This window comes from Chiloscyllium punctatum, chromosome 29 (assembly GCF_047496795.1).
Source record: "Chiloscyllium punctatum isolate Juve2018m chromosome 29, sChiPun1.3, whole genome shotgun sequence".
Lineage (NCBI taxonomy): Eukaryota > Metazoa > Chordata > Chondrichthyes > Orectolobiformes > Hemiscylliidae > Chiloscyllium > Chiloscyllium punctatum.
The window spans coordinates 30,516,108-30,542,476 of NC_092767.1; positions in this window are offsets into that span (position 1 = coordinate 30,516,108).

Sequence of the window (26,369 nt, forward strand, 5' to 3'; positions counted from 1 at the left end):
CATTCCTTTGTAAGTCATGGACTGTTAGTTAATACTTGGAAAATTTGAGCAGAAACAATTTTTTAAAAAATGGCTGCTCAAGTTGTATGTTCCTAATTATTCTGAACTCCAGTTAATTGTCAGTTCCAAATAAAAAGCAAAGTAAATGTGAACATTCGTGTAAAACAGGATGAATTCCCTGGAACTAATTAGCGAATAACAAAGTAACAACAACATTGTAGTAAACGTCTCTCTCTCTCTCACTATGGATAAGGGAAAATCTTGAAATGTAAGATGCCTGTAAGGCAAATGGATACTATAAACTCACACTGTACCATGATAACCTTTTAGTGAAACTACACTGGCTGACTCAAACACCAATGTTAAACACATCACCCCTCTGGTTGGAAAAGACATTTAAAGTTTGAATGTCATTTGACAAGGAAACTATTTAGTTGTTGACTTCGTAAAAATGCCAAGGTGCTACTTGCAGATGGAGAATCCCATCAAAAGCCAATAAACCAGTCAAGGATTCAAGAATCCAAAGTAATAAACAGCTACATCATGAAACGAAGCCACAGTAAATTCAAGAAATGACTGTCTTAATGTGAGAGACAAAGCTCACACACATCAATAATTGCAGTCCGAGACAAAATCTGAATCAGCAGTGTCCTTTGTTTTACAGTTGCAAGTGGGTGAGATGTCCAGTGCCTATAAGGTAGAGGACATACACACACCAAGTTCAATTCATACATAATATTTATATGATTTGATGTCTTTTGTTTTACATCGCTCCTCCCCTGCTTACATCGTCCACTTCCCTAAGACCGACCCCCATGACCCCTGTTTATCTCTTGCCTTATCCGGCCTTGTCTGTGACAAAATGCTTATTTCTGGCCTCACAAGGCTGTTTGACCTCATCCTGCTGTAGGTCATTGTTAGGCATATTCTTTCTTCATCATTATCTACCCCCTTCATCTGTGCCTTTCCCGAGGCCATTCTGATCCCTATGACCCTTTTAATTGGGGTTTGTTCCTGTGTTTTTGTAAAAGTGGGAAGCAGATGTTTATACCTACTGTTTGTACAGGCGTATCTAGCTTAACTTCATCCCCTCACAACATCTTATCTATTTGCCCGTAACGTCTACCATTGTTTTGCTGGCACATCTCATTTTGACATACAATTTGAGCTAATACAAAAACAATTATATATTTCCTCCACATCGTTTCCATTCTTGTTGACTCAGCTCGTGGCTAAAACAATTACACACTGGTGTGAGTTCATTTTACTTTGTAAAATGGAATTGCAGAATTGCAGAAGTAACATTAATTCACCTATATCCCACATTAACATTCGCCACCATTGAGTTTAGAGAGAACCACCCTCCTGAAATTTGAGCAAACCTCCATTTGCTGAGATTCCTTGGTTTTACAAGATTTTCACTTCATCTTTACAGGAGTACCACCATCTAAGACATCTACAAGCTGAACACAAAAGTGAGTGAGAAAGTAATAACCTGCACTGTGTTTTTTTAATCCACTATCTAACTGTTGAGAGATAATGTGAGACACATGAGTAAGCTGTCATGTTTAAAAATCAGGTCCGCCCTCAATCTTTTTTTTTCTAATGAAGGCAATCCTAATGTACTCAATCTCTCTTCATAGCTAGCACCTTCCATATCAGGCAACATCCTCGTAAACCCTCTCTGCCCCCTCTCCCAAGTGTTCACATCCTTTTGGTAATGTGGTGACCAGAACCGTAAACACTAAATGCGGTCAAACCAATGTCTCGTACAATTTTAACGTGACCTGCCACCTCTTATACTCAATACCCCGTCTGATGAAGGCAAGCATACCATATGCCTCCTTGACCACTTATCCACCTGTGCAACAACCTTCAGGGTACAATGGACGTGAACACCCAGATCTCTCTGCCCATCAACTTATCCCAAGGCTCTTCCGTTTACTGTACAATTCGCTCTAGAATTAGACTTCCCAAAATGCATCACCTCACATTTGCCTGGATTGAACTCAATAACTTCACTGTCCACTGGCAGCTTAATGTTCCAGGATACAAATGCTGCAGGAAGGATAGAAAGGGAGGCAAGAGAGGAGGGAGAATGGCATTTTTGATAAGGGATAGCATTACAGCTGTTCTGAGGGAGGATATTCCCGGAAATACATCCAGGGAAGTTATTTGGGTGGTACTGAGAAATAAGAAAGGGATGATCACCTTATTGGGATTGTATTATAGACCCCCCAATAGTCAGAGGGAAATTGAGAAACAAACTTGTAAGGAGATCTCAGCTATCTGTAAGAATAATAGGATAGTTATGGTAGGGGATTTTAACTTTCCAAACATCGACTGGGATTGCCATAGTGTTAAAGGTTTAGATGGAGAAGAATTTGTTAAGACAATAAACAATAGGTGCAGGAGTAGGCCATTGTGCCCTTCGAGCCTGCACCACCATTCAATATGATCATAGCTGATCATCCTTAATCAGTATTCTGTTCCTGCCTTATTTCCATAACCTGAGATTCCACTATCCTTGAGGGCTCTATCCAACTCTTTCTTAAATGAAAGCAGAGACTGGGCTTCCACTGCCCTCTGGGGCAGAGCATTTCACACAGCCACCACTCTCTGGGTGAAGAAGTTTCTCCTCAACGCTGTCCTAAATGGAATATCCCATATTTTTAAGCTGTGTCCTTTGGTTCGGCACTCACTCATCTTCTGAAACATGTTTCCTGCTTCCAGAGTGTCCACTCCTTTAATAATCTTATATGTCCCAATCAGATCCCCTCTCAGTCTTCGAAACTCAGTACGTACAAGACAATTTTCTCATTCAGTATGTGGATGTACCTACTCGAGAAGGTGAAAAATTGACCTACTCTTGGGAAATAAGGCAGGGCAGGTGACTGAGGTGTCAGTGGGGGAACACTTTGGGGCCAGCGATCATAATTCTATTTGTTTTAAAATAGTGATGGAAAAGGATAGACCAGATCTAAAAGTTAAAGTTCTAAATTGGAGAAAGGCCAATTTTGACGGTATTAGGCAAGAATTTTTGAAAGCTGATTGGGGGCAGATGTTCGCAGGTAAAGAGACGGCTGGAAAATGGGAAGCCTTCAGAAATGAGATAACAAGAATCCAGAGAAAGTATATTCCTGTCAGGGTGAAAGGGAAGGCTGTTAGGTATAGGGAATGCTGGAGGACTAAAGATATTGAGGGTTTGGTTCAGAAAAAGAAGGAAGCATATGTCAGGTATAGACAGGATAGATCGAGTGAATCCTTAGAAGAGTATAAAGGAAGTAGGAGTATACTTAAGAGAGAAATCAGGAGGGCAAAAAGAGCTCATGAGATAGCATTGGCAAATAGAATTAAGGAGAATCCAAAGGGTTTTTACAAATATATGAAGGACAAAAGGGTAACTAGGGAGAGAATAGGGCCCCTCAAAGATCAGTAAGGCGGCCTTTGTGTGGAGCCACAGAAAATGGGTGAGGTACTAAATAAATATTTTGCATCAGTATTTACTCTGAAAAAGGACATGGAAGATATAGACTGTCATGAAATAGATGGTGACAGCTTGCAAAGTGTCCAAATTACAGAGGAGGAAGAGCTGGATGTCTTGAAACGGTTAAAGATGGATAAATTGCCCGGACCTGATCAGGTGTACCCGAGAACTCTGTGGGAAGCTAGAGAAGTGATTGCTGGGCCTCTTGCTGAGATATTTGTATCATCGATAGTCACTGGTGAGGTGCCGGAAGACTGGAGGTTGGCTAACGTGATGCCACTGTTTAAGAAGGGCGGTAAAGACAAGCCAGGGATCTATAGACCTGTGAGCCTAACCTCAGTGGTGGGCAAGTTGTTGGAGGGAATCGTGAGGGACAAAATGTATATGTATTTGGAAAGGCAAGGACTGATTTAGGATAGTCAACATGCTTTGTGCATGGGAAATCATGTCTTACAAACGTGATTGAGTTGTTTGAAGAAGTAACAAAGAAGATTGATGAAGGCAGAGCAGTAGATGTGATCTATATGGACTTAAGTAAGGCGTTTGACAAGGTTCCCCATGGGAGACTGATTAGCAAGGTTAGATCTCATGGAATAGAGGGAGAATTAGCCATTTGGATACACAACTGGCTCAAAGGTAAAAGACAGAGGGTGGTGGTGGAGTGTTGTATTTCAGACTGGAGGCTTGTGACCAGTGGAGTGCCACAAGGATCGGTGCTGGGCCCTCTACTATTTGTCATTTACATAAATGATTTGGATGCGAGCATAAGAGGTACAGTTAGTAAATTGACAGATGACACCAAAATTGGAGGTGTAGTGACAGCGAAGAGGGCTACCTTAGATTACAACAGGATCTGGACCAGATGGGTCAATGGGCTGAGAAGTGGCAGATGGAGTTTAATTCAGATAAATGCGAGGTGCTGCATTTTGGGAAAGCAAATCTTAGCAGCACTTAATGGTAAGGTCCAAGGGAGTATTGCTGAACAAAGAGACCTTGGAGTGCAGGTTCATAGCTCCTTGAAAGTGGAATCGCAGGTAGATAGGATAGTGAAGAAGGCGTTTGGTATGCTTTCCTTTATTGGTCAGGGTATTGAGTACAGGAGTTGGGAGGTCATGTTGCGGCTGTACAGAACTTTGGTTAGGCCCCTGTTGGAATATTGCATGCAATTCTGGTCTCCTTCCTATCAGAAAGGTGTTGTGAAACTTGAAAGGGTTCAGAAAAGATTTACAAGGATGTTGCCAGGGTTGTAGGGTTTGAGCTATAGGGAGAGGCTGAACAGGCTGGGGCTATTTTCCCTGGAGCATCGGAGGCTGAGGGGTAACCTTATATGGGTTTACAAAATTATGACGGGCATGGATAGGCTAAATAGACAAAGTCTTTTCTCTGCGGTCAGGGAGTCCAGAACTAGAGGGCATAGGTTTAGGGTGAGAGGGGAAAGATATAAAAGAGACCTAAGGGGCAACATTTTCACGCAGAGGGTGGTGCGTGTATGGAATGAGCTGCCAGAGGATGCGGTGGAGGTTGGTACAATTGCAACATTTCAGAGGTATTTGGATGGGTATATGAATAGGAAGGGTTTGGTGGAATATGGGCCGGGTGCTGGCCAGTGGGACAAGATTGGGTTGTGATATCTGGTCATCATGGACAGGTTGGACCGAAGGGTCTGTTTCCATGCTGTACATCTCTATGACTCTATGACTTGAACCTCCAATTTGCTGTCATTCGCAAACTTACTAACTGTACCTCCTGTGTTCGCATCCAAATCATTTATATAAATGACAAAATGTAGTGGACCCAGCACCCATCCTTGTGGCACTCCACTGGTCACAGACTTTCAGTCTGAAAAACAACCTCCACAACTACCCTTTGTCTTCTACCTTCAAGCCAGTTCTGTATCCAAATGGCTAGTTCTCCCTGTATTCCATGTGATCAAACCTTGCTAACCATCTACCATGAGGGAATTTGTCAAACACCTTACTGAAGTCATGTTCACCGCTCTGACCTTATCAATCCTCTCTGTTACTTCTTCAAAAAATTTCAATCAAGGAATTGAGACAAAGCCATGTTGACTACTCCTGAGCAGTCCTGGCAAATAGAACATAGAACATTACAGCGCAGTACGGGCCCTTTGGCTCTTGATGTTGCTCTGACCCGTGGAACCAATCTGAAGGCTATCTATCCTACACTATTCCATTTTCATCCACTTTTTATTCAATGACTATTTAAATGCCCTTAAAGTTGGCAAATCTACTACAGTTGCAGGCAGTGCATTCCACACTCCTACTACACTCTGGGTAAAGAAACTACCACTGACATTTGTCCTATATCTATCACTCCCCAATTTATAATGCCTTTCCAAATATATGTAAATCTTCTTCCTCAGGATTTCCTCCAACAACTTGCTCATCACCAATGTCAGGCTCACTGGTGTATAGTCCCTTGGCTTGTCCTTGCCATGTTTCTTAAATAGTGGCACCATGTAAGGTATCCCACAGTCTTCTGGCACTTCACCTGTGACTATTGATGATACAAATATCCCAGCAGGGGCCCAGCAATCACTTCCCTGGCTTCCCACAGAGTTCTCGGTTACACCTGATCAGGTCCCGGGGATTTATCCAACTTTATGCATTTTTAAGATATCCAGCACCTCCTCCTCTGTCATGTGGACATTTTTCAAGATGCCGCTATTTATTCCCCATGCTCTTTATCTTCCATGTCCTTCTCCACAGTAAATATCGATGCAAAATACTCGTTCAGTATGTCCCCATCTCCTGCGGTTCTACACATAGGCTGCCTTGCTGATCTTTAAGGGGTCCTGTTGTCTTACCCTTTTGTTCTTAATATATTTGTGGAATCGCTTTGAATTCTCCTTAACCCTATTTTCCAAAGCTATCTCATGTCCCCTTTTTGCCCTCCTGATTTCCCTTTTAAGTATACTCCTATTGCCATTAGACCCTTGTAAGGATTCACTCGATCGCTCCTGTCTATACGTATGCTTCCTACTTTTCCTTGACCAAAACCTCAATTTCTCTAGTCATTCATGATTTCATACACCTACCAGTCTTGCCCTTCACCCTAACAGGAATATACTGTCTCTAGACTCCCATTATCTCATTTCTGAAGGCTTTCCAATTTTCCAGCCGTCCCTTTACCTGTGAACATCTGCCCCCAGTCAGCTTTTGAAAGTTCTTGCCTAATACCATAAAAATTACCCTTCCTCCAATTTAGAGTTTTAACTTTTACATCCGTTCTATTCTTTTCCATCACTATTTTGGAACAAATAGTATTATGGTCACTGGCCCAAAGTGCTCTCTTATTGATACCTCAGTCACCTGCTGTACCTTATTTCACAAGGATAAATCAGATTTTGCACCTTCTCTCGTACTTATATCCACATACTGTTTCAGGAAATTTTCTTCTACACGCTTTGAAAGTTCCTCTTTATACAAGCCCTAACTATATCGCAGACCCAGTCTACGTTTGGAAACTAAAAACCCCTACCATAACCACCCTATTATTCTTACAGGTAACTGAGATCTTCTTGCAAATTTGTTTCTCAATTTCCTGCTGACTATTGGGGGTCTAAAGTATAATCCACCTAATGTGATTATCCCTTTTTTAATTTCTCAGCTCCATCAAATAGCTTCCCTGGATATATTCCCAGGGAATATCCTCCCTAAGTACATCAGTAACGTTATCCCTAATGTATGGAAAGAAATGAATAAAGAAAGGGAGTGATATTATCTATCAGGCCAGAGTGAATGGAGAAACAAAGTAAAGTGTTTCTAAAGATATGTTCGTAATCCAAAGACACAGATCTTTTTCCAGTATATTATTCAGCTTTCATAACAGGAAACCTCTCGTGTTTTTTGCTTTTGCCCAGAGGTATGGATCAGACAGTTTTGTGAGTCAGAGTGTACAGGAGTGTGTCATAGCAGGCCAGAGAGGGAACAGCAGTGAACGATGATGCTTTCCTCCAGATCATTTATTTTTATATCCAGTCACTTAGAGAATTGATTGCTTGGGATGAATTCTTTCTACCCACGTCTGATTCCTCTTCCAGTTATTCTTTTGTTGTCCCACTTCCTACTAATTGTTGCTGATTACTAACAGCCCTTTACACTGGCTTTACCCCTCCAGTCTCTTTCATTTTGCTCCTCAGATGGAGTCAGTCCTTGCCCATGAGGAAAGGAGTGTTATCATGTTGCTGCTCCTCCTTCTCCTTTCAGTCCATTCCTCACGTGGACTCCTCGTTCCATTATCTGCTGCATCCAACGTTGGCTCTGAGTCACTTGGATTTATTCATCAATTGAATAAATGTTATCAGAGGATATTTCACTGCATAATTTAACTGGTCTCTGAAACTATTCTTTGTCACCACATAAATAAATGCATTTCATAGAATCCCTACTGTGTAGAAACAGGCCCTTTAACCCAACAAGTCCACACTGACCCTCTGAACAGCCGCTCACCCGGACTGATTCCCCAACCCTATTCTCATACATTTACCCTGCTTCATGCACCTGGCCGATGCATTCCTGAACACTATAGGCGATTTAACATGACCAATTCACATAACCTGCACATCTTTGGATTGTGGGAGGAAACCAGAGCACTCGGAGGAAACCCACACAATATAGGGAGAATGTGCAAACTTCACACAGACACCCACCCAAGGCTGGAATCAAACCCAGGTCCCTGGTGCTATGAGGCAGCAGTGCTAACCACTGCATTTGTGCAGCAACTTAGGTTCTGCAGCAAAAAAATCAACTTGTACAAAGAGATAATTAGCAGTGGAACCCAAGGTGTAACCAGTATTACAGAAATATAAAATATACCAGCATGAAGCTGGCAGATATGGCAAAGAGTAACATCACAGATTTCTTTCAGCTTTCTGTCTGTCTGTCTGTCATTCAGAAGCTTTAACCTCTGTGTTGCTGGACAGAATTGCTTCAAGGTGCTTTACTTTATTAAACTAATGACCTTGCTTTGTACAGACTGCATTCTGTTGATTATCTGAATTAAGAAGATATTCAGCAGTGTCCCAGTTTGGATACTCACTGCAATCAGAAGAACTTCAACATTTAGCATGGACTCCTCACCTCCACACCTGTTCAAGACTGGAAACCACAGCCTCAACCCAAACAAAACCTGAATCCATGAAACATTGGTGATTACCACTTCCAGTTTAGAAATCGCATACTTTATCGGGGATGCAGCAAAGCTTCCTGCCTGATGTCCAGGCTCCCACCCCAAGCTCCTCTCCTTGGCTTCCTACTTGTGAACAGAGAGCATGCTCCGAGATTTGGGGAACACACTGGGGCTAGAAATCTCCACAGTTTAACCAGCACTTTCCAAAGAAACCACCAGAATTGTACGCAGCTTGAACGAGGAGACCCAAACATTGTACCATTGCTTAGTATCAGAGATTGCTTCTGTAGATACAGGTCAAAACGAAAGATTGAAGACAATGGCCTCACAGTCTTATCACGAGACTATTAATTCAGGAACCTGGGCAGCTGGGTTCGATGTCTACCATGGCAGATGTGGAACTTAATTCAATAATAATCTGGAATTCTGATGTTGAATAATGATGATTATAACGATACTGTCACTTTATGAGGTTATTTTGACCAGGATTTTCTTCTGAAGAGCAATTGCAAGAGAGAGGTACAGAGCTGTCTCTAAGAAAGTAAACAATTTGTGAGGCCTTGAGGTGATTTGTAAAATTGGGACAATGGAAACACGGGTGTGGCCAACTCTCATAGATCAGGATGTCTGTGTTTTTTTAGTTTTTAGGTTTAGTTTAGAGCAGAAGCATTGGGTTGTCAAAAGAGTGGCCCCAAAAATAGAGTTTCAGTGAATGTCTCTGAGCTGTTACTTTCTCTGATTTTCTCTTGATGTTTCTTTCCTCCTGGATTAGAGAATTGCATGTGAGAATCTGTGTTTGAATTTGCTTTTTTGCCAAGAGAGGTGTTTGTGGATACTATATTGGCACAGTTAATTAGTAACAGGCAGTGTATCAATTATTTCATTTAGATATCCAATCATTAAGTTTTTGTTTCCCAAATTCACCTTTCCTTGTTTTACTTAAACACCATTGTTAAAATACAATTGTGTTTTGCTTCACATTGAGTAGTTTGACCAGTTGCATGGCATCTGGAGTATGGCACTTCACATTTGGGCGTGGCATGGTGGTTCAGTGGTTAGCACTGCTGCCTCACAGCACCAGGGTCCCAGGTTTGATTCCAGCCTCGGGCAACTGTCTGTGTGGAGTTTGCACGTTCTCCAAGCGTCTGCAGGGGTTTCCTCCAAGTGCTCCGGTATTCTCCCCGTCCAAAGATGTACAGGTCAGGTGACATTGGCTGACCTGATTTAGGATTGTTGCACTCAAAGGCAGCAAGTGGTAGTTGTTTGTGTCTTTAGTTTCGGGTGTTGAATTGGGTTGGTTTAAATAGGGTGTGCTTTGTGCAATTATGACTCTTTCAGCCACTGTGTGTTTTCTGGGGTGGACAAAATGCCTTTGGAAGTTTTACAAAAAGTGAGCAAGGTAAAGCCATTGAAATTGGCAAGCAAGATGGAGTTGGGGATGCATGGGTCTGTGATACAACAGCATTTAAGATTGTAGGACATGCTCTTAGAATCTTTGATAATGGCTTAAATGTAATTGCAAATGAAGCAGCTTGAATTAGAGGCACATGGAAAGCAAAGGATAGCCCTGGCAGAACAACAAGAATGAGAAAAGAAAATGAAACAGTTCAAATTACAATTAAAGGCCAGGAAAAAAGAAAAGGATAGGAAAGCCCTAGCAGAAGAAAGAGAGAGAAGAGCAGAAAGGGAATGAATTTGAACTTCCAAAGTTGGCATTTTAAGAGAAAAGTCAACTTAAAAGGGCAATTAAAATAGATCAAATATGATGCTCTTCGTCGCCCATTTTGGAGGAGTTCAAAAATTCATTTCCTCAGGTATTGAGAACTCACGTGGAAGAACAGACACTTAAAATGGCAAGATTAGCAGCTGAAATGGCCAATCATTATAAGTTGACTCATGAATCTGAGTTTGGCTTCCGACATCAATTTCAGTCTGTGAGGAACAGAGATTGGGACAAAGAGAAATACTCAGGTGTTAAGGGAAAAGCAGATCTCGTTAAATATCATAAAGACAATTTATCAGGGGGTAAAAAGGAAACCCATGAAAAGGAAAGAGAAGTTAAAAGACTCAGGGGTTTTCACTGCCACATTAAATCGCAGCCCTGGTGCTTTAGAAAAAGCACTGGGGAGACAGATGGAGGAAAACAGGAGAAGCCAGGGAATTTTGTTTGAGTGGTAAAGAAAAACCCAGTGGAAAATAAAAAGCTGCACCAGAATGTGTAGCCCAGTCAGGGGTTGGTTGAGAAGAAAGTGTCCGATCTTCTTAAATCATCTATTTGTGAGGGTATGTCAGGAGCAGCAGGTAAAGAAATCGCAATTTTAAAAGATATGGGATCACGTCAATCTTTGATATTGAGAGATGAGGAGATATGTAATTCAGGAAGACTGTTGCCTGAAATAGTGGTACTCCATGGAAGTCATGGTGAGATGAGAAGTGTTCCATTATGTAAAGTAAGATTGGAGTGTCAGGTGAAAAGTGAAGAAGTGGTGGTAGGAATACTGGAGAAACTCTCAGCTCCAGGAATACCACTTGACCTTGACAATCTCGCTGGATCATGGGTGGGTGTGCTGCTTACTGTGGTTGAAAAGCCAATACAAAATCAAGAAACTGAGATATTACAGGAAGTGTATCCTGAGATGTTTCCTGACTGTGTGATAACAGGGTCACATAGCCACAGTTTGAAGCAGGAATAAACAAAGAATAAGCAAAATGAAGTTGAAGTACTGAATTGAATTGAATTTGAATTTAATTTATTATCACGTGTACCAAGGCACAGTGAAAAGCTTTGCTCTAGTGAGCAATACAGGCAGATCACATAGTTAAATAGCATTGATAAGCAAATAATAGGTAAACAGTGGCAAAAACAAACACACAGGTACAGGCAAATGCTAAGAGTTTGTGAGTCCATTCAGTATTCTAATAACAGCAGGGTAGAAGCTGTTTCGGATCCGTCTGGTGCATGTGTTCAGGTTTTTGCACCTTCTCCTCGATGGTAGAGGTTGTAGAAAAACATTGCCAGGGTGGGATAGATCTTTGAGAATGCTGGTGGCCTTTCCTTGACCTCAGGCCTGGTAGATGGATTCTATAGATGGGAGGTTGGCCTTTGTGATTGTCTGGGCCGAGTTCACCACTCTCTGTAACTGTCTCCGATCTTGAATGATACAGTCACCATACCAGGTAGTGATACATCCAGACAGAATGCTCTTGATGGTGCACTTATAAAAGTTGGTAAGAGTATTCACCATCATGCCAAATTTTCTCAACTGCCTGAGGAAGAAGAGACATTGTTGGGCCTTTGTAACTCGTGCATCCATACATGAAGAGTCCAAGATATTTTATTGTGGTTGACTACTCCCAGGAGCTTGACACTGTCCACTAATTCCACCTCTGTGCTGTTAATGTGTTGGGGGGCATGAGTAACATCCCGTCGAAAGTCAATAATGAGTTCCTTGGTTTTGCCAGCATTGAGAGCGAGGTTGTTCTCAGTACACCATTTTTCCAGGTCTTTGACCTCCCATCTGTAGTTTGTTTCATCACCATCTGCGATTTGACCAACGGTGGTGTCATCAGTGAACTTGTAAATGGCATTAGTCTGGTATTTGGCGACACAGTTGCAGCTTTACAATGATTACAGTCGGGGTATGCACTGAGTATGCACTGCTGGCAGGCTCCAGTGTTGAGTGTTAGCGAGGATGAAATATTGTCCCCAGTCTTCACTGATAGTGACCTGTGGGTCAGGAAACTGAGGATCCAGTTGTAGAGAGTGGGGCTTAGTCCGAGATCACTAAAGTTTAGTCATCAGTCTTGAGGGGATAATAGTGTTGAAGACTGAACTGTAGTCAATGTGTAAGATTCTTACATTAGCTGTCCTTGGGGTCAAGATGTTCTGGGGAGGAGTGAAGGGCAAGTGATATGGCATCTGATGTGGATCTGTTGGTCCAACCGGCAAATTGGAATGGGTCAAGAGTAGTGGGGAGGCTGGAGTTGACTAATGCCATGACCAGACTTTCAAAGCACCTCCTGCCCACTGAAGTTAGGGCCACTGGGTGGTAGTCATTGAGACATGCTGCACTGGACTTCTTAGGCAGAGGGATGATGTTGGCCCTCTTGAACAGGCAGGGACAGTGGCCTGGTACAGGGAGAGGTTGAAGATGTCCAAGAAGACCTCTACCAATTGATCTGCACATGTTCTGAGTGCATGGCCTGGTACCCTGTCTGGTACCATCGTTTTCCTTGGATTTACACGAAGGAAAACTGATCTGACTTCCGATGCAGTGACTGCTGGGATAGGTTAGTCATGACTTGTCAGAATAGGTGTTACTCTCTGCCGAAAGTCTGCTCAAAGCAAGCATAGGAGGCGTTAAGACGATCTGGGAGGGACATGTCATCGTCTGCTATCTTGCACCGTCTCTTTTTAGAACCTGTGATGTCATTCCATCCTTACAATAATTGCCAGGGGTCTGTCTGGGTCTCTAGTTTGGATCAATATTGGTCCTTGACTGTCTTAATGGCTCTATGAAGGTCATACTTGGATTCCTTATGTTTGAGTGAGTCTCCTGATCAGAAGGCCTCATGCCTGGTTTTTAGTAGGTTCCGTATGTCCTGATTCATCCAGGGTTTCCTGTTGGCAAACACTCAGACTTTACTTCCTCAGTATACAGTCCACCACACACTTACTGATAAAGTCTGTGACGGTGGTGGCGGAGTCATCCAAGGTACCTGCGGCCTGTTTGAACATGGCTCAATCAGCTGATTCCAGACAGCACTGGAGTTGATCCTCTGCCTTCTCCGACCAACACTGGACCTGTATCCGTGAAGGGGTCTTCTGTTTGAGCTTTTGCCTGTCGGCCGGAAGATGAAAGACGGCATTGTGGTCGGAGTTCCTGAAATGAGGGTGGGGTTGGAGCGGTAGGTATCTTTCACAGGGGTGTAGCAGTGGTCTAAAATGTTCAGGCCCCTGGTGGGACAGGTAATGTTCTGGTGGTACTTGGGCAACAGCTTCCTTAGATTGGCTTGATTGAAGTCACCAGTTACAATAAACAGGGCCTCGGGCTGTTCCATCTCCAGGGTGTTAGTGGGGGAGTACAGCACATGCAGAGCTTCCTCAACCTTTGCTTGTGGTGGTAAGTACACAGCAGTTAGTATTGTAGCAGGAAATCCCTGTGGGAGAATTATCAGATTGTTTTATAAAAAACAAGGGCAGATGGAGGTCAAAGTGGCTTTTTTAGTTCAGAGAAATTAACTGACTTAAACATAAAGATGAAAAACTGAGGTATTTGTTTTAAAAAGTGTACAGAGCAGAAGAATCTAAGTATATGCCCAAATGTTACTCTCTTAAAAATGATGCCTTGATGAGAAAATGGAGACCATGATATATTCAGATGGATGAGAAATGGACAGAATTTCATCAAGTTGTATTACCGGTGGGTTATAGAAAGGTGCTGAGGGAAACACATGAATTACCAAGAGGAGGTCACTTGGGAGCAAGGAAACTCAAGCCAAAATACAAAAACATTTTTACTGACCTGGACTACACAAGGATGTAGTTGAGTTTTGACAGACATATCATACGTGTCAGGTTATTAGAAAATCTCAGGCAGTGATAAAACAAGCACCTTTAATACACCTTCACGCATTTGAGAAACATTTCATAAGGGTCTTAATTGATTGCGTAGGATCCCTACCTAAAACAAAAAGTGGGAATTAGTATTTGTTTACCATATTGGATGTGTCCCCTAGATTTCCAGAGGCCAGTCTATTATGCAATATCATAACTAAAAGAATTGTGGAAGTGTTACTCAATTATTTTACTAGATATAGACTACTCACAGAGATACAATTGGATGAAGGGTCAAATTTTACATCAAAATTATTCAGGGAATTAATGGATAGCTGAGGAATGTTTAGCTCAGTGTGATCATTACTGAAAGCATTTATGAACATTCAAGCGCAAGCTGGCGACAACAAATCTCTTCAAAATGACATCACTCCCACCATCAAGATACTTTCCCTCCCTCAATAACCACAAAACAGCCCGTACCATAATGTAACCTTCAATATCCACTTCACCTGTAAACCACAATCACTGTTTGGACAGACATCCTGTATTACAATTAGTGCATTGATGTCCCACACCACAAGACAAAGAGCATCCTTCCATCTAAGGGTCGACAGATGATTCAGATTCATTTAGCCGTGTGCTGCTAATGGATTATTAATCAACTGGTGACCCTGATTCAGTTTCCAACTCACTGAGACCCTTATTGCTAAATATCAAGCCAGGTGGAGGACTCAACACTAGGGCTGCCTATCACTCTTTACAGCCAGGTGTTCTTGGTCTTGATTGGAGTCTCGTGGCAGCTCAGCAATATCAAATATCCTAAATCGCACATCAGTCACCCTAGACCAATTTGCCTGTCATCAGATAAAAGTCCTGTTGTACCACACAGTCTCCACTGTTCTGAGCCCTCTGGACCAGGTGCAATAACAGAGATTTCACAAAGTTGATGGCAGACTGCACTTCATGGTGTAGCACTATGGCCTCACAGTGAATCGGCCTAAAACTATATCCAGGGCATTCATCTCCAAAATGTCAGTGCCAATAAAATAACAAATAACAATAATAATAAAATAAATGCATGTCTAAATCAATAGCCAAAGGCTAAATAAAAACCCCAAACTAATGTATACAGGAGCACCTTCACAGAGACTATTATTGTTCAGGGAACATCAAATGATAACAGCACCAAACAGCAATGTGGGAGATGTCCTGTTTGACAAAGTTATTTGATCCTCTGTGAGAGACCTGTGCCAAAACACTCCAAATCTCAGCATTTTTCCTATTAAACTGCATACCACAGCACGGTGCATCATTTTACAAATGGCACAACTCACAAATCTTTTTGATAATCAAATAATTCAACAATGACATCATCATTGGAACCATGTATTTAACACCCATCCCGGTGACCTGTTCTCACAAATATCATGGTCTCACATATCCACTGACTGATGAAAATACACAAGATGGTCAAATTCATCCATTCTGAAACTCATTTATTCCTCCTAATGACCTGCTGAACCCACCCATTGCCCTGTTGTATCTGCACTCCCATTTGGAGCGAGCTGCCTGAACAAGATCCACCAACACAATCCCTTTCCATCAAGGAATGGGAAACACCAGGTATCACTGCGAGGTGGGTTGTTACAAAACCATCTGACCGATAGCAGGCTGTGCACTACCACAGAGAGAGGGTGGTCTTCCAAAACCCTTTCTAGACCAGCCAGGGCCGGTGCTCAGCCAAACCCTATCAATGTGGCCTCAGTGTAAACCCATTCTGCACAGTATAGGGAAACACACAATGCTGCATATTACTGAGGAGCCTTCTAACTGACAAACTATTCACTTTAAACTCAGTCAGTGAGGACACGAACGTCTGACATCCGGATATGCCTAGCTAAATGGAAACAAAGTAATTATCAGTCATAGAGAGGAAATAAATATGATTAATTTGAGAGATTTGTGCAACCTAAGTTGTTACGAGACCTACCAGGAACACCAACAATAGCAAGGATGGTGTAGTATACTTTAGCAACTACTTGCCTTAGAAGATGCATTTTATTGTTTGTTAAACAACCTCTCCCTTCCTGCTGCTGGCAATCTGTCAGAATTGGAGAAGTCTCTCGGAATTAGAGCTGGCACAGTTCCAGAGATGGTATTTTATATTGTGCGGCATCTTCACTGGGAAACTTCAATTTTTTTATATTATTTTGAACAAACAGATTATGACAACAGATTTATTTATATTATTGAGGTTTTAAGATCTGAATGCCCCACAGACTGGATTAATCTGATCCTAATAGGTCTCAAATGTTAGTTACAATTTGTCTTCAAGCAATAATACTGACATTATTTCACTCTCTATCCGTCCCTCCATATTTAAATACCTTTTGACATTCCTTTCAGTGTCAACCTTCAGTTTGCTGAGGCTATTCAGACATTCAATACCTCATTGTGTAGATCTTCTTGACAGCTATTCGACTGCACACTGTTATCCCACAGCTTTCTGTGTTAATTCAGCGATACGACTCATTTTGGGAAATTCTATCTGTGAATGAGCACTTTCATATAGAACTTGAAGCTAATTCTGACATCAACAACAGCTGGAACTTATACCAAGCAATATATTTTGCAAAACAAATACAAAAATAAACAGAATTTAATTCAGATCGTTAACTTCAGAATCTGAGAATGACAGAATCACATAGTACAGAAGAGGCCCTTTGGCCCATAGTAATTATCCCGCCAAAACGACACTAAATCTGCATCAGTGTGAGTTTCCAGCACTTGGCCTACAGTATTATGACATTAAGAGTGCTCATCCAAGTACCTTTTATAGGTTGTGAGGGTTCCTGTCTCAACTACCCTCCTGGCCAGAACATTGCAGTCTCCTACCATCCTCGAGGTGAGAACATTTTCCTTCATATCCCCTTGAAACCTCCTGCTTTTCAGCTTAACATTATACCACCCTGTTATTGGCCCCTTCAACTGAGGGGAACAACTTTCTTTGCAGTTGCACCAGGCCTGCAGAGTTTCTCCAGCATTCTCTCTTTTACGACAATAAGACAGTTTGATTGTCACCATACCTACAAACATTCAGGTCCATTGACCACTGATGTTCAGTAGCACCATTGTGTATCATTGACAATATGCACTGCTCCTTCATCAAGATCATTGACATTAACCACCACTACCATCCTAAACACAATGGCAGTAGAGTGTGAGAACACCTCTACCTGCATGCTCATTTCCAAGCCACTCACCATTCTGACTTGGGTATATAATCCTTCAGTAAAGTCACCATAGTCCCAGTGGACCATAGCGCTGCTCTCACATTAGTGAGGCACAGGTAGTTGTGAGTTTAAACTGAGGGTCACTATGCCTCAGGGGAGGGGTGAGGATGAGGAGTTGGGACCTTCATTGTGATCTCAGTCAGTGTGTGGCCTGAACCTGTGCTGTTGTTGTCATTCTGCATCATGAACCAGCCGTCCAACCACCACTGCTGCGAGGAGTCAGTTAGCACAGTTGGCTGGATGGCTGGTGTGAGATGTAGAGAGGTGAGGTGATCTTTAGGTCAAGAGAACAGCCCTCTGGAACTACGCTGATTCCTTCAGTGTCCCTCTGTCACAATCCTGGAAAATCCCTCTCCCCCCATTCCCATCACACCACTGACTAATTGCTCCCACATCATCAGGACGGCAGTGGCACAAGAAAGTATCTACCACCACGTCCTCACGGGCAGTGAATTCTGACATAGCCATCAAAATCAAGTCCCCTCAGTTAATTGATGAAACACATCTGAACAAAACATTTTGACAACCATGATTATGGCTGCCAGAAAATTCAATGTCATGACCATTGCTGTAAGGGAATTCAGCAAATTGTGGGGATTGGCTCACTGCCAGCACTTCAAACCCTCACTTTCCAGGTGGAACTATTGTCTTAATGAATTATCTAATGTCATTGCCAATTCTTTTTTTCAATTTGATGTATATAAAATTAACCTTACCTGATTATATTTGCTAAATGACTATAAATTGTGTAATTTTTTAGTTAACCAAATTGACTCCTTGGAGGTTTGATTGCAGAATGAGAACTAAAATTAGATTTTTTTCTTATGTGTACTCAAGTATAGGATGACATGAGAAGGGTGAAAACTGTACAAAGTCACCATTCGCCTCCACCACCTGCAAAAATATAGTCTCACTTCCAATGCCTTGGCCATACACCAGTCAGGATGTTTAATCTCCGAAAGAAATCATCCACTCTGGTGGAGAATGGGGATACTGTGACTTAGCTAGTGAAAGAGCTTTAATATCTGATTCTTGAAACTGTTGCTGTTCCTGGTAATTCATGGTTTCGCCGCAGTGCAAGGCAAGATAGTGGGTGGAAGCCCTATATTAAAAAGGGGAGGCAGAAAGCAGGAAGCACAGGCCAGTTAGTTTAACATGTCACAGGGAAACTGCTAGAAGATATTAGCAGAATGATATGCTCTTCCTGTCAGATGTGGGAGTTTAGGGAGAGTTTCCATGTTACTGATGATTATGTTTGCAGGAAGTGTCTTTGGTTGTGAATCCTAGCATATCGCATAGTTAGAGACAATGAGGGATTTCCAGGGACTAGGGAGTGTGATGGATGGCAGTTACAGGAAGGGAGAAAAGTCAGGTACTTGGGTTAACTCCAGGAGGGAGGCAGGTAGTGCAGGAGTCTCCTGTGGCTATCCCTATCTCAAACAAGTATACTGCTTTGGAAAATGTCGGGGGTGATGGATCCTCCAGGTCAGTAATATCTGGATTACTTCTGGTGCTATGAACTAGTGAGGGAGGAATAGAAGGATTCAGCAAATGGCTGAGGAGCTGGTGTTTGGGAGAAGGATTCACACTTTTGGATAACTGTGGTAGAAGTGACATGTATAAGAAGGATGGAATGCACCTGAATTGGAAGGGGCCGAATGTACTGGCAGGGAGATTTGCTAGAGCTGCTCAAGAGGATTTAAACAAGTAAGGTGGGAGGTGGGGGCCAGTGAAATGGTAAGGAAAGAGATCAATCTGCGACTTGTACAGTTGGGTAAAAGAGCGAGTCAAACAGTCAGGGCAGGCAGGAGCAAAGCAGAGAGTGAGGTAAGACTGATCAATTACACTGCATTTACTTCAATGTACGAGGCCTAACAGGGAAGGCAGATGAACTCAGGGCACGGTTAGGAATATGGGATTGGGATATCATAGTAATTACAGAGACATGACTCAGGGATGGACAGGACTGGCAGCTTAATGTTCCAGGATACAAATGCTATCAGAAGGATAGAAAAGGGGGCAAGGGAGGAGCGGGAGGAGCATTTTCATTAAGGAATAGAATGACTGCTGTCCTTTGGGTGGATATTCCTGGGAATACATTCACAGAAGTTATTTGGATGGAACTGAGAAATATGAAAGGGATTGTCAACTTATTGCGATTGTCTTGTAGACTCACCAATAGTCAGTGGGAAATGGAGAAAAAAAATTTGTGAGGAGATCTCAGTATCTATAAGTGGTTATAGTAGGGGATTTTAACTTTCCAAACCTAGACTAGGACTGCCAGGGTGTTGAGGGTTTAGATGGAGAGGAATTTGTTCGGTATGTATGAGAAAAATTTCTGATTCAATATGTAGATGTACCTACATCAAAACCTGACCTAGTCTTTGGAAATAAGGCAGGGCAGGTGACTGAGATATCTATGGGACAGCACTGTGGGGCCAGCGACCATAATTCTATTAGTTTTACAATAATGATGAAAAGATTAGATTGGATTTAGAAGTTGAAGTTCTAAATTGGAGGAAGGCCAACTTTGACAGTTATTAGGAAAGAACTTTCTAAAGCTGATTGGGGCAGATGTTCGCAGTTAAAGGGGCGGCTGGTAAATGGGAAACCTTCAAAAATGAGATAACGAGAATCCAGAGAAAGTGTATTCCTGTTAGGGTGAAAGGATGATAGGTGTATGGATTGCTGAATCATGAGAGAAATTGAGGTTTTTATTAAGAAAAAGAAGGAAGCATATACCATGTATAGACAGGAGAGATCTAGTGAATCCCCAGAAGAGTATAAAGGCAGTAGGATTCTACTTAAGAGGGTAATGAGGAGGGCAAATTGGAGAAATGAGACAGCTTTAGAGTTAAGGAGAATCCAAAGGATTCTATACATAGAATGAAGACAAAAGAGTAATCCCTCAAAGATCAGCAAGTCAGCCTAAGTGTGAACCACAGGAGATGGAGGATATACTAAATGAATATTTTACATCAGTGTTTCTTGTGGAGAAAGACACAGAAGATATAGAATGCGGGGAAAATAGATGGTGACATCTTGAAAAATGCCCCTATTATAGAGGAAGAGATACTGGATGTCTTAAAACGCATAAAGGTAGATAAATTCCCAGGACCTGATCATGTGTAACCTCGAACTCTGTGAGAAGCTAGGGAAGTGATTGCTGGGCCTCGACAGGAAATCATTGTGTCATCAATAGTCACAGGTGAGGTGCTGGATGACTAGGAGTTGGCTAATGGGGTGCCATGATTGAAGAAAGGTGAGGGAACAATAGACTGGTGAGCCTGATGTCAGTGGTGGGCAAGTTGTTGGAGGGAGTCCTGAGGGAGAGGATTTACATGTATTTGGAAAGGCAAGGAGTGATTAGAGATAGTCAACATGGCTTTGTGCATGGAAATCATGTCTCATGAACTTGATTGAGTTTTTTGAAGAAGGACTGAAGAGGATTGATGAGCGCAAAGCAGTGGACGTAATCTATGTTGACTTCAGTAAGGCGTTCGACAAGGTTCCCCGTGGGAGACTGTTTAGCAAGGTTAGATCACATGGAATACAGGGAGAACAAGCCATTTGGATACAGAACTGGCTGAAAGGGTGGTGGTGGAGGGTTACCTTTCTGACTGGAAGCCTGTGATCAGTGGTGTGCCACAAGGATCAGTGCTGGGTCCACTGCTTTTCATCATTTATGGATTTATGATTTGTATGTGAACATAAGAGGTATAGTTAGTAAGTTTGCAGATTACATCAAAATTGGAGATGCACTGGACAATGAAGCAGGTTACCTCAGCGTACAACAGGATCTTGATCAGATGGGTCAATAGGCTGAGGAGTGGCAGATGGAGATGAATTTAGGTAAATGTGAGGTGCTGTGAATTAGAGCAGAACTTACACCTTTAATGTTAAGATCCTGAGGAGTGTTGCTGACCTTGGAGTGCAGGTTCATAGCTCCTTGAAACTGGAGTCGCAGGTAGAAAAGATGGTGAGGAAAGCATTTGGTATGCTTTCCTTTACTGTCAGAGCATTGACTATAGGAGTTGGGGGATCATGCTGAGGCTGTACAGGACATTGGTTCGGTCACTTTTGGAATATTGTGTACAATATAGGCCTCCTTTCTTTCAGAAGGATGATACTTGAATGGGTTCAGAAAATATTAACAAGGATGTTGCCAGGGTGGGAGGATTTGAGCTACAGGGAGAAGCTGAATAGGCTGAGGTTGTTTTCCCTGGTGCACTGGAGACTGAGAGGTGATCTTATAGACGTTTATAAAATGATGAGGGGCATGGATAGAATAAATAGACAAAATCTTTTCCCTGGGGTAGAGCTGGGGTCCCAGCTTCGATTCTAGCCTCCACTGTTTGTGTGGAGTTTGCACGTTCTCCCTGTGTCTGCATGGGTTTTCTCCAGGTGCTCCAGTTTCCTCCCACAATCCAAACATGTGCAGGTTAGATGAATTGGCCATGCTAAATTGTCCATAGTGTTAGTCAGGGGGGGGTGGGTTATCCTTCGGAGGTTCGGTGTGAACTTGTTGGGCCAGTGGGCCTGTTTCCACACTGTAGGGAATCTAATCTAAAAGAAAATGGGGCTAGATTAGGTTCGGATGTCTGGTCGGCATGGATGGGTTGGACCAAAGGATCTGTTTCTGTATTATACATCCCTACCCCACTATGACTCTAAGGGTGTTTAGGAAAGTTTTCTCAAGCAGTACAGAAAGGGTCCTGCTCAGGAAGGGGCAAAACTCGACCTACTCTCGAGAAATAGGGCATGACAGGTGATGGCGGTGACAGTCAGAGAGTGTCTTTGGGAACAGTAGTTATAACTCTATTAATTTTAAAATAGTTTTGGAGTGGGACAAAACTGGTCCACAGGTTCAAGTTCTAAATTGGAGCAAGGTGAATTTTGATGGAATTAGCCAGGAGCTTGCAGGGGTTGATTGGAGTAGTTTGTTTGCAGGTAAAGGGACCTCCAGCAAGTGGGAGGCCTTGTTAGTGAGAGTTCAGGATCTATATGTTCCTGTGAGGGGGAAAGGGAATAGGGAGCCATTCCTATTAGTAGGAATAGGGAGCCATGGATAACAAGAGATATTCAGGCTTTAACCAGCACCAAGAAAGAGGTGTGGGTCACATACAGGCAACTGGGGTTATTACAAAGGATACAGGAGTTTACTGCATATGGAAATCAGACGGGTGAAATGAGGGCTGAGAAGATTAGGGTGATTCAAAATCGGCTCCTTTAGTATATTAAAGGAAAAAGAATAACTAGAAAGGGAATAGGGCACCTCAGGGATGAAAGCGGACATGTATGTGTAGAACCGCAGTAGATGGGCAAGGTCCTCAATGGATATTTCTCCTCTGTGTTTACTCTGGGGAAAGACATGAAGACTGGGAACTGAAGGAAGTCAGTGGTCATATCCTGGACTCAGTCCATAATCACAGGAGAGAAGGTGCTGGGTATATTAGAATGTATGAAGGTGGATAGATTTCCTGGTTCTTACCAGATATATCCAAGATCACTGCAAGAGGCTGGATGATACTTTTGGGGATGTTGGACAAACTGAGACTTTTTTCTATCGAGCACAGGAGACAGAGCGGGATTTCTTGCTGGAGTGTAAAAGAGTGTACAAGATCATGAGATGTATGTATGGGGAGAAAGCACTCAGTCTTTTTCTCAGAGTTGGGGAATCGAGGACTGGAGGGGAAAGAATAAAAGGGGACCTGAGGGGCAACCTTTTTTGACACAGAGGTTGATATGCAAATGGAATGAGCTGCCAGCAGGAGTTGTTCAGGCAGGTACCTGAACAACATTTAAAAGGCAATTGGACAAATACATGAACAGGAAAGGTTTAGAAAGACATGGGCCACATCCTGGGAAATGGGGTTACTGCGGATGAATATTTTGGATGACATGGACCAGTTTGGTACAAAGGCCTTTCTCCATGCTGTCAGCATCTATGATTCTGCGACTTCTCCATGTCAAAGATGTGGTCCTGTCAACCTGCACAGGTCCCATTTGTATCGGTGTCTTTTTGGATTTTTTGGATATTCCTTGGTCAAGTTTTATTTGGGGCTGTACCCATTGGTGCTATTCCTGCTCTTGCCAGAATTTTAAAAAACACATTAATTTCTAATTTCTATCCTTCTCTCATTGCCACCTGATCTTTCCTTGGCCTCTGTGTTTCCATTTCTGGAGAAAGATTGAACACCAATATCCATTACAAACCCACCAACTCCCACAGTTACCTGGAATACACTTCCTCACAGCCTGACTCCTGTAAAGATTCCACTCCATTCTCCCTGTAACTCCATCTTTAGCTGTTCTGGTGGTGTCACCTTCCACCCCCATGTATCCAACATGAGCTTCTTGATCCTTAACTGAGGATTCCCCTCCTCCACTCTGGTTAACAGGGATCTCACTGATATACTCAATGGATCAACAAAAGAGGCAATAAGTGTTCAGCTGAGAACTTCAAAAAGGTGGCAGCCACACTGCTTGTGGTTTATTGTCGATAACCAAATCCTCTGAGGAAAACCGAGTAGCAGTATGTCAGACATTTCTAAATGTTAAACAATAGAGCAGGAATAGTTGGGGATTTTATCTCTCAACTATCAATTTGGGAGAGAAACAGTGTGCAAGGCACTCAGAGCACAAAATCCTTGTATTATATTTCATTAACCTCTTTTGCACACAGTGAGAGGGAGAGTAATTCTCGATTTAATCTTCTGAAATGAAGTTGGTCTTGTGAATGAATTGCCAGGGAGGGACTATCTTTGAGTGGGTGACATTACTTCAGGTATATTTCGCGTGAGCATGGAATGCAATAAAGATAAGAGAGGGTAAAGCTTTGATGGTTGATGGCGACAAATCTTTAAACTCACTGAGATATGTTAATTTGTTTTTATGAAAGCTTATGAACTGATGGGCTAAAATATTTCGTATAAGACCCTGTTAGATCCAAGATTACAAGTTTCCTATTAATAATCCCAGGATTGTACCTCGTTAGCAGGTGCAGACATGATGGATTCAGCGTTCTCCTGCTGTTCCTTAAACATCCTGTCATATTCTGCGCCAATATAGCAGGCTGGTCTATAAAGATAAACTCATGAGCTCCATGGGACAGTTCCAGGCTGGATTGAAACTGAGTGCAAAAACCACTCACACTATCCAATCACTATTTAATGGATTTGATCGACCGTCAACTCTGCTCTGAAAATACATGCAGTTTCATTATATAAGGAACAAATCAAGCCTCCCGTTATCTCCCAATTGAATTGTTGCTTGGTGCTGGCAATGATGGTTTTCCATGATCTATCATGTGGGGCTGGGTCAGAATTGTTCTGATTCTCTGAATATTTTTCCTGTGCTGCTTCCCATTTTTTATTAAATTATTGATTCCTGTATAGGGGCTGTTCTGTTGTTCTAACAGCGAGATACTGCTCACACTGGGAAGCTTAAATAAATAGATGAGTATTTCCAATTCAGTTACAACATTTCAGAGGATTCTGCATGGGAACATGAACAGGAAGGAGTTAGAGGGTTAGGGGCCAAATGCTTGCAAATGGGACTGCAATAGATCAGTTTAAGTTATCTGTTCGGAATGGATAAGTTGGGCCAAAGGGTCAGTTTCTCTGATGTTTGACCTATGACTTTAAAAGCTGCTGTGGAGACAGGCTGAGGGAAGATTAAAATATCAGATCTATAAAAGCTTAACATATGGCTACTCAATCTGGAGCTTTGAAATAGCCAAAACACCTGAGTTTCTCATTTGTATTTAAAATTAATACTTACATACCGTCCAAACTAATGTTCAGAGTTTTCTGTTGTGCAAATATTGCGCAATCTTGAGTAACATATAACAGGGCAAGTTCACAAATATCCAAACACCATTCTTCATTATATATAATTGATTGTTTTGTTTGTAAATCGAAAAGTGTACCAGTCTGAGTGTGGAGAGGACAAACAGAACCTGTTTGTTCACGTGAGCAGCCTCGTTACCCCTGACAGCTTCTGAGCATTTCTGCAGTTTGGTTGCAGTTCCCACTTGTGGCCAGTAGCGGTCAGTAACCTGCGAAACAGTGAAGCTCCAGGATCAGAGAGATGGAGACAACAGACAATAATTATTCCCCTTGTGTTGGACAGTGTGAGGGAGAAATAACAAGGGTGGGGACCAGATGCTATTACATTTCCAGGGCCAGGAAAATGAATGGAAAATAACTCTGAAAGGCATTATAAATGACCATTTACAGTGGGTGCCTTTTTACTTTCATAAATGTACTTTATTCATTAAAAAATCAGCATATATACATAGCCACAAAAGCAGTCTGGTTCTGTATAGGAGCATATGAGGAAACAAACAAGCATTGGAGTTTGAGTCTATCCAACAAACAAACCAAAGGCATCTCTTATTTGTACAAAAGTATATTTACATGCATTGGAGGCATCAGGAGGTTCTGATAACTGAACGGTCCCGAATTTAACTTTGGCAGGAAGACTTCTGACAGTGGGAGAGATTAATCCAGGACCTTCAATATGCATTTGCTAAGGGACGATTGTATCTGATGAACATGACTGACTTTTGTTAGCAGGAACTAGTCTGATCACAGTGATCTGATTTTGATGTGGAGCAAATGAATTTTGGGAAGGTTGTTGGGTGTGATTGGCAGAAACAGCTTAGCTGTCCTGGGATTGAGCAAGAATTGTTGTTGCTTTACTGTTGCCAGAACGGTGAGTGGCAAGGCCTCTTTCTGTGTTGTACATTTTCCATGATTTCTGCTCCTGAACATGAAACGCACAGCTGCTACTGAGCATTGGTGCTGGAGAGACTGGATGTTCTACCCCTTATTCTGGGCTTCATCTAATGGTTTTCAATCATGGTGGAAATCTC